The sequence below is a fragment of the Ictidomys tridecemlineatus genome, chromosome 14 (genome assembly GCF_052094955.1).
Source record: "Ictidomys tridecemlineatus isolate mIctTri1 chromosome 14, mIctTri1.hap1, whole genome shotgun sequence".
Lineage (NCBI taxonomy): Eukaryota > Metazoa > Chordata > Mammalia > Rodentia > Sciuridae > Ictidomys > Ictidomys tridecemlineatus.
Genome location: NC_135490.1, coordinates 45,168,572 through 45,177,607, shown reverse-complemented (window position 1 = coordinate 45,177,607; position 9,036 = coordinate 45,168,572). Strand labels below are relative to the sequence as shown.

Here is a 9,036-nt window from a genome sequence, read left to right as displayed (position 1 = left end):
GGATTTATACTTTTTAACCAGCCCATTAAATTTTCTTTAAGCCATTAAAGAAACATTGCCATAGCCATTTTTTTAATTAAAGAAAGCCAATCCAAAGAATTTCTAATTAATGGCTAATGCCTAATAAGCATATCATTTTACTATGTTTGCAGGAATCTTATATGTGGAAGATTAATTTGTACTTACCCTTTTCACACTCCTTACTACCATCGAGACAATGCTTCCGTGATTTATGCTTTTGTATGACAGAATGTATGTATATCTGTGGACACTGGTGATACAGCAAAAGACCCATTTGAAGTCAGAAGTGGTGCTCATTGTGATACTGAGAGGGTAAATGATTTAACATAATTTTTAAAACTATCTAGTCTTATTTATTACTTTAATCAATATTTTATTGAGTTTTAAGTTTTCATTTGCTAATTAGTGCTAAGTAAACTAAATATTTGGAGAAGAAAATAAAAAAGGAGTTGTTATATATACCTTCACTGCCAAAGACTAGAGAGAAGTCTCAATACATTAAATGTTTAAAACAAATTTTTGGCTTTGGAAGAGGTTTTGTGAAGGTATTTCTTTGTAGGGAATTGTACTGTGATTTAATGTTTAAAGGGTAATAATTTTCACAAGTATTATCTCATTTTTACTCTGGAAGCAAACTTAAGTGCTACTTATGTTTTCTAAAATAACTTTGCTCTTTTTTTCTTGTTTTTTAAGAAAAAAAGTATTTTGTTTAGGTAAGAAAACTATAACTTAGTGAAGTTGAGATTTCTACAAGTAATTGAGTTAAGAATATATCTTTATTCCTCTGGTTATCATATTCTAAAATAATTAACTATGGATTTTTATTACATTCCATGAGAGTAATATATTTTAGTTAAAATATCTATTATGTTATTAAATATTTAGATTTTCTAATAATAGTTCATAGTTTATGAAAACTATACACATGCCATAGTTATATTAAGTTTATTTTCTTTCCATGAAAAATTTTGATACATGTAATAAGTACAAGGGTTGTTTTTTTTTTTTTTAATTTGTGTACTCACAAAGAGTTTTGTTAGATTTCATGAAATTTTAATGAGATATGTTTTTCTCTGATTATGGTAACTTTGTTATGACCAATTTTGTTTAAATACAATCCCCTACTTTTTTTGCCCTGAATCATTTTTTAAATATATATGTATATTTTTAGTTGTAATTGGACACAATACCTTTATTTTATTTATTTATTTATTTTTATGTGGTGCTGAGGATCCAACCCAGTGCCTCACATGGGCTAGCCCAGTGCCTCACATGGGCTAGGCAAGTGCTCTACAACTCCAGCTCTGCCTTGAATCATTTTAAAAAATTATCTATTTAAAATAATCCATTTTCTATTTTAGTGAAGGTTAGATTCACAGCAAAATTTAGTGGAGGCAGAGAGTGTTCCCATATTCATTTTGTACCCTTTCCTCTCTACCCACTACCACACTAGAGCAATATATTTTTTACACTTGATAAGCCTCTATTGTCTCATCATTATCATCCCAAAATCCATAGACTGCATTGAAGTTACCTGGAAAATCCTCAAACACTTCAAATACTTGGTGATTAATCAGTGCATTTCCAAGTATTACGTAGATCAAAGAAGAAATCTCAAGAGAAATTTAAAAATACTTAAAATACTTAATACTAAATGAAAATATAAATACAACTTATCAAAATTTGAGGAATGCTGCAAAAGTAGTGTTTAGGGGGAAATTTATAGCAAAATTCTGATTTTGTTATTTTTTTAAGTGTATCAAATATTTATTTATCTGGGCAACAAAGGACTATGATACATTGACAGGCATGGAAAGTACTGCCAGCACAACTCAATACAATACAATTAGAACTGCTTCCAATATGGCCAGTGAAAATACAGAATACCAGGTGGTCCCAAATGTTTGGAGTTCTCTGAACAAAAAAAGTAAGAGAAAGAGGAAAAATCCCTAACCCTTGGTGTAAAGACAATACTCATTCATTGCTCAAATGATGCTTTTAAGGGAGGACAGTGGAATAAAATAAACTTTTTTTTCCTCCCCACAAGACATAGAAGGGTTATCAAACCACTCAAGTTAAAATTTTTGTTTCCAGGGTCCAATATCACTTTTTTTTCTTTCAGTTCAATGAAAAGCTAAATGTAATACTAATTATAAAATTTTATTTTACTTTTTTTTATTTGTTCAGCTGTTTCATTGTCATCTTTAACATGCTACAATAGGGCTAAACTCATGAATCCCGGGAGGGGGGTGGGAATCCCCCAAACCTTGTATTTCTAAATAAGTACCATGAACCACATGAGGAACTAATAGGGAAGATTCAAAACCCACTAAACAAGAGATAAAGGAGATCACCAGATAAATAAGAAAAAAAAAAGGGCGAAAAAACAGACTTACCATATTTACAAATCCCATTAAATTACACATAAATAAATATATACAGAGACATGAACACTGATTCCCTTATATAAGTGTGAATCGTGTTGCTGGAGAAAGTTCAAGTTGGTCGCTTTACCTTGAAGAGGGAAAACTTCTACAACTGAAGACATGACATGGAACTTCGTGTATTTGTGTTCAAGTTTATTCACAATACTGATAAAAATGTCATTATCATCTTTGCCTTTTTTTTTTAAATATGGCTACAATCTGAACTGAAGAGTGTAAGGGAAGGCGGTGATTCAGTCCCATGAAGCTCAATATAATTTTTTTAAACTTTTTTATGTTCTTTTTTTTTAGAAAAGAAAAGGTTTTTAAATGTTTTTTTTTTTTTTTTTTAAGTTGTTGTTGATTTACTGTTGTTGTTAAAAAAAAAAAAGTTCATAACTCGACAGAAGTTTTCTTTGCGGGCTCCACGGCCTGTTCTGTTCTCTTAGGCTCCACCTGAGGGCCGGGGCGTGGTCCGATGGGGAAGTCGAGGCACCCGGCTGAGTCGACCAGCCTGCCCACTGGCAGTGGAGCGAGCAGTCCCCAGGACCCGGGGCACCGGATGGCGGCGGCGGCGGCAGCAGCAGCAGCAGCAGCGAGGGTCGCTGGTCGGGAGCTGTCACCTGCCGGTGGGGAGGGGCCGAGTGGGTGGGCGCGCGGGGGCTGGTGAGGCAGGCGAAGGACGGGCGGGGCCGAGGCGGGAGGAGAGCCTCACTTTCTGTGCTTCTCCTCTTTGTCACTGCTTTTGGCGCTGTCGTCCGTGTGGCTGTTGGGGTTGTTGCAGGCTTTGAGGGCCTCGGTGAGATAGTTCTGCAGCGCGGTGACAGCGGCGCACACCGCCGGGCTGCGAAGCCCTGGGAGATGAGGTTGAAGTGGGTCCAGCAGCTCTGGATGCCGGGCTCCAGGATGGGGTTGGGCCGCGAGTTCCCCAGGGGAGATGGGTCCTGAGCCAGCAGGTCGGTGAACTCTTTGCATATCTGTTTTGTAGCCAGGAGCATGGTTTTTCTTGTCACTTGCTCCTTGGGATCCGAATGTTGGAGGTTGAGGAATTCAGCTACTGCTTTGGCAGGAAATTCGGTTTCGCACACATACCCCAAGTCCCTGGCTAGGTGGACGGCTTCTCCCTCCATAGTGATGTGAGCAGGGTAAAGTTGGCAGCTTTGCGTCTCCCTGATGGAAGATTTAATCCTATTTTGTCCAGTTTTTCTCTTAAAGATCTTCCTCCATTTTTAGACTTCGCCCTCCTGAGCACTCCGCCCAGCAGCGACGCCTTTAAGACTTTCGGCGGTGAGAGGCACCGCTGCACTTCCCCCACTGTGACCTTGTACTTCCAGGTCTGTGACCTTGTACTTCCAGGTCTGTGACCTTGTACTTCTAGGTGGAGCTGAGGAGTGAGAGTTGACCCGGAACTGAACAGAAAACTTCGTTGGGGTTCACCACGCCACCAAAGAGGTTGTCCTTCTAATGGGGATGGCGGAGACGGCCTTGCTGTTGGACTTGGACAGGGACACAGGGCCTTTCTTAATTACAGTTTGATCTGGGATGTTAATACCCGGGTCTTCTACATGCGGGACGTCCTCCATGGCGTGAGGTAAGCAGTGGATCGGGAGGTCTCCGAGTCCCGAGCCCAGTCAGTGCGGGTCGAGTAGGCGGTCCTTGTGCCGCAGGTAGTCCCTGCGAAGATCCAGGCGGACAGCTGGTGGGGCAGTCCCCGGTAAGTGTGCAGGAGCCCAGACTCCTGGCTCTGCCTCTGGCCGGTCACCCCGTGTGCTGTGGCTGCGGCTGGGCGTGCAGGGGGTTCAGGCTGTAGGGGTCCTTGACATGGGAGTAAGGATCTTGCGACTGGGGGTAGATAGACTGGTAGGGCAGAGAGAGTAAGGGGGCTGGAAGTCGGCATTGGGGGTGTAGGACAGCGGCGGGGCGCTCAAGTAGGGAGATTGACCTACAGTGTCCAGCTGGGGCAACCGCGCCATCCCTTTGCTGGTGCCCTCGTGACGGTCCTGCCAGTCCCCCATTTTGGCAAGTATGGACATCTCTGCTAGGCGCTCCTGGCGATGGGTCCCTACCAGGCTTGGGCTGGTGGGCTCCCCCAGGCCCTCTCCCTGGAATTGCTTAAGCAAATCCTCCTGTTTACCTGCTCACCAACCTCTCACCTGGTCATAAAGACCTCAGATTTGGTTATGTAATTAATTTTAATGCTATGATGGCTGGGCCCCTCCCTCAGAATTAGAAATCTCTTTGTATGTGTTTTTTTTAGATTCGTGTAAACCGTGTATGCGTGGAATCAAGAATGATTAAGGAAAGTGCAAAGACTTGTGCACAATGGTGCTCTGGACATGGAGTAAGTAATAAGTAAGCTCATGTTTCCTTGAATCACGTCTCTCTTGGAAGCTTTTCAATGTCACTCATTAATTTATGTTTATCAGGTTCTGACTATGTGCCAGGCCCTTGTGTATCTAGATTCAATTTGGAGCTAAATTGAGTAAACCCAGCAGCTATAATTAGTGTTAAAAAACACTTTGATTTGAATTGAATTGCTGATGACCTAAAAAAGTATATTATTATAGTTGTGTACTTTTCAAGAGATGTTAAATATATCAGTAAATACATAAACTTGCTCACAAAAGGAAGATAATTCCTGTGTCTTATGAATATAAGTGGTCATGGGAAATTTGATTTTATCTCCTTTTAAAAATATGCTTGCTTTTGTAGAGCTTTAATTTCATAGCAAAATTTAGTAGAAAGTGCAGAGATTTTTGCATAGACTCTCTTGACTCCATTTGTATACAACCTATCACAATTTCAACATCACAAACCACTGTGTAACATTTGTACAATTGATTTTGTACACTGATACATAATTATTACCAAGAGTTCATAGCTTACATTAGAGTTGACTCTCAGTGTTGTTATCTTTGAGTTTTTGATTAATATATAATTACATGTGTCCACTCCTATGATCAGAGTACATTTACTCCCCTAAAAAGCTTCTGAGCTCCATATATTCAATCTTCTCTTTCCTCTAACCCCAGGCAACCACCAATCTTTTTACCCTCTCTGTTATTTTATTTTTTTTGAGTATCAAGTTATTGGAATCATAAATTATGTAGGCTTTTCAGATTGCTTCTTTCACTTAATGATATGCATTTGATATGTATTCTCCACGTTTTTTTTCTTTTCTGGAGGTCTTTTGTTTTTTTAGTAACTAAAAAAAATGAATTAATTTTAAGATTAGTTTCAGGTTCACATCAAAATTGGATTAAGATACAGGTAGTTCCCATATAGTTCCTCCTTCAAGCATGCCTAGCTCTCTTCATTTTCAGCATGCCTCATCAGAGTTGTACAATTCATATAATGGATGAACCTACATGGATACATCATCATCACCCAAAGTCCATAGTGTATATTAGGGTTCACTTTTTATTTTGTATGTCATGGATTTTGACAAGTGCATAATGACACTTGTCTCTACCATTATATCATACAGAGTATTTTTACTACCTTAGAAGTCCTCTGACTTTTCTCTTAATCCTTCCCTCCCACTTAGCTCCTGGAACCCATGGAATTTTTTTTTTCCATAGCTTTTCCATAATATCATATTCCTGGAGTCATACATTATGTAGTCTTTTTAGTAATATGCATTTAAGATTCCTCTATGTATTTTCATGCCTTGAGAGCTCATTTTTTTTAATGTGAAATAATGTTACATTGTCTTGATATACTGCAATTATTTATTCATTTACCTGCTGAAAAACATACTGGTTGCTTCTGAGTTTTAGCAATTATGAATAAAGCTGTTATAACCATTCTTGTTCGGGTTTTTACATGAAGAATATACGTTTTCAACTCCTTTGTGTAAAGGATTGCAATCAGAGAATCCTATGGTGGGAAGATGCCTAATATTGGCAGAAACTGTCAAAATGTCTTCCAATACAAATGCATAATTTCATGTTACCCCACAACCTAGCCAGTATTTTATGTCAATGTTTTAAAATTGGTCATTCTAGTGGTGTGCAGTGATACTATTACTATTTGAATTTACATTTCACTGATGGCATGTGGTGTAGATCATCTTTTCATATAATTATTTTCCATCTGAATATCTTTTTTGTGAGGTATCTGGTACAGTCTTTTGCCCATTTTAAAATCAGACTGTTTAGTTTCTTTTTATAGAGTGTTAAATGTCTTTTGTTTATTTTGAATACTAGTCTTGTATCTGAATATGTCCTTGAACATGTTTTATGCCCATTAGTGGCTTATCTTCTTGTTTCACTAACAGCATTTATCAAAGAGGATAAAAATTATTTTTTATTAATATTAATTCTTAGATATTTCTTTCATATATTTCCTAAGATATGGAACTAGACAAAGATGTTCAGTTTTACTATTCTTATTCATTACTGTACTGAAAGTCTTATCCAGAGAAATTAATCATGAGAAAAATACATGATACATTAAAAATACTTAAAAGTTAGGAAGGGAGAAAGTCAAATTATCCTTGTTTTCAAATGATATGATTCTCCATATAGAAAAACTAAATATTTTACCAAAATACTACCAGCATTGATAAATGAATTTTGTAAAGTTTCAGGATACAGTATTAATATAAAAAATCAGTAGTATTTTTATATACCAATAATAAACTTGCTGATAAAGAAATTATGAAAAATTCCATTTACAATGGCTACAAAAAATAAATACCTGGGGATAAATTTAATTAAGTAAGTGAAAGACCTCTACACTGAAATTTATGAAATACCCATGAAGAAAATTGAAGAAGACACACACAAATGAACACAATGAAAAGACCTTCCATGGAAGAATTAATATTGTTAAAATGTCCATATTATTCAAAGTAATTCATACAAAATACCAATAACAAATCATAAAATTCATATGGAAGCCCAAAAGATCCCAAATAGCAAAGGCAATCTTGAACAAAAGGAGCAAAGCTGCAGGGCATTCTGATGTCTGTATTCCAGATATACTACAGCGCTTTAGTAATCCAAAACCAAAGGGTACTGGGATAAAAATATTCACATAGACCATTGCAACTAAATAGAATTCCATGAGGCAACCCTATGCAGTTATAGTCAACAGAATCTTGACAAAGGTGTCAAGAAATACACTGAAGAAAAGACAACCTCTTCAATCAATGGTGATGGGGGAACTGGATATACAGGAAGCAGAAGTTTGAAACTTGGTCCCTGTCTCTCAGCCCATATGAAAGTAAACTCAAAATGGATCATAGACCTAAATGTAAGACTGGTACATTTTGTTGTTGTTTTTGCCTCCATTCTCTTCTCCATAATTGCTGTACTAATTTACATTCTTATCAACAACATACAAGAGTTCCTTTTTTCTACAGTGTTGCCAATATATGTGTGTGTGTGTGTGTGTGTGTGTGTGTGTGTGTGTGTGTTTGTCTGTGTCTTTTCAATAATAACCATTCTGCTTGGGGTAAGATATTATGGTTCCAATTTGCATTGCTAAGATAACTAATGATATTGAGCATTTTATTATATATTAGTTAGTTATTTGTATTCCTTCTCTTGAGAAGTATATATTAAGATCATGCAACCATTTAAGAGTTAAGTTGTTTTATATTTTGTAGATGAATTTTTTTAGTTTCCTATATATTCTGAATATCAATCCTTTGTCAGATGAGTAGTTAACAAATGTTTTCTCCATTTTTTTCATTCCATTTATTACTATCTTTGTTTTGAAAATGCTACTTAGTTTTAAATAATCTCACTGGATGGTATTTGGCTTTCTGTGCCTGTGCTTTGGGATCTTGTGAAAAAATCCTTACCTACATGGCTGTTATTAAATGTTTACCCTATGTTTTCTTCTAGTAATTTCATGATTTTAGGTCTTACATTTAGGTCTGTTTATAACCTATGCAATTTTTGGCATGGTGGGCTCACCATGGCTGAGGCTTACATTCTAGACCACCTGGGGACACCACTCTGCCTCCCTGGGACAAGAATTTAGCTTTAGAATCAACCTAAATGCCCATGATTAGATGAATAAAGAAAGTGTGGTATATACAAACAATGGAGTATTATTTAGCCATACAAAGAATGAAATTCTGTACTTTGCAGCAAAATGGATGGAACTTTAGGACATGCTGAGAGAAATAAGGTAGGCACTAAAAGACATATAACCCATGTTCTGTCTCATGTAGATCTTTCAAAAAGTTGATCTGAATGTAGAATGTGGATTAATAGTGACTGAGCGGAGTAGGGGAAAGGGAGAAGGGACCAGGGGAAGGGAGTGGGGTAGGGAGAATCGGATAATGGGAACAAAATCAAAATTGCATAGGTTATGAATTTTAGTGTTCCAAAGCACTGTAGGGTGAATATAATCCACAATCACCTATTATATATTTTATGAAGAACTAGAAGAGAGGAACTTGAAGTCTCCAAGCATAAAGAAGTGATAAGGATATGGAAATTCTACTTTTCTTTATTCAATCTGTAAATACTATAAGCATTATTGAAATATCACCTCTACTCTATGAATATATATAATTGTTACATGTTAATAGAAAAAAAATTATAAAAGGGCTTCCATTGACAAATTATGAGGC

The 9,036-nt window shown here is 36.9% G+C and overlaps 1 long non-coding RNA gene and 1 pseudogene across 1 annotated transcript in view; one reads left to right on the top strand and one right to left on the bottom strand.

Moving 5' to 3' along the window:
• Positions 1-3,133: 3,133 nt before the first annotated feature.
• LOC101974925 (transcription factor AP-2-alpha-like) lies at positions 3,134-4,477 on the bottom strand (annotated as a pseudogene).
• LOC144370603 (uncharacterized) overlaps positions 3,931-9,036 on the top strand; it is a 40,188-nt gene continuing 35,082 nt past the window's right edge. Inside the window, exons 1-2 of the long non-coding RNA XR_013430513.1 lie at positions 3,931-4,035; positions 4,702-4,785. This is a non-coding gene — a long non-coding RNA (uncharacterized LOC144370603). The remainder of the gene's footprint in view (positions 4,036-4,701; positions 4,786-9,036) is intronic.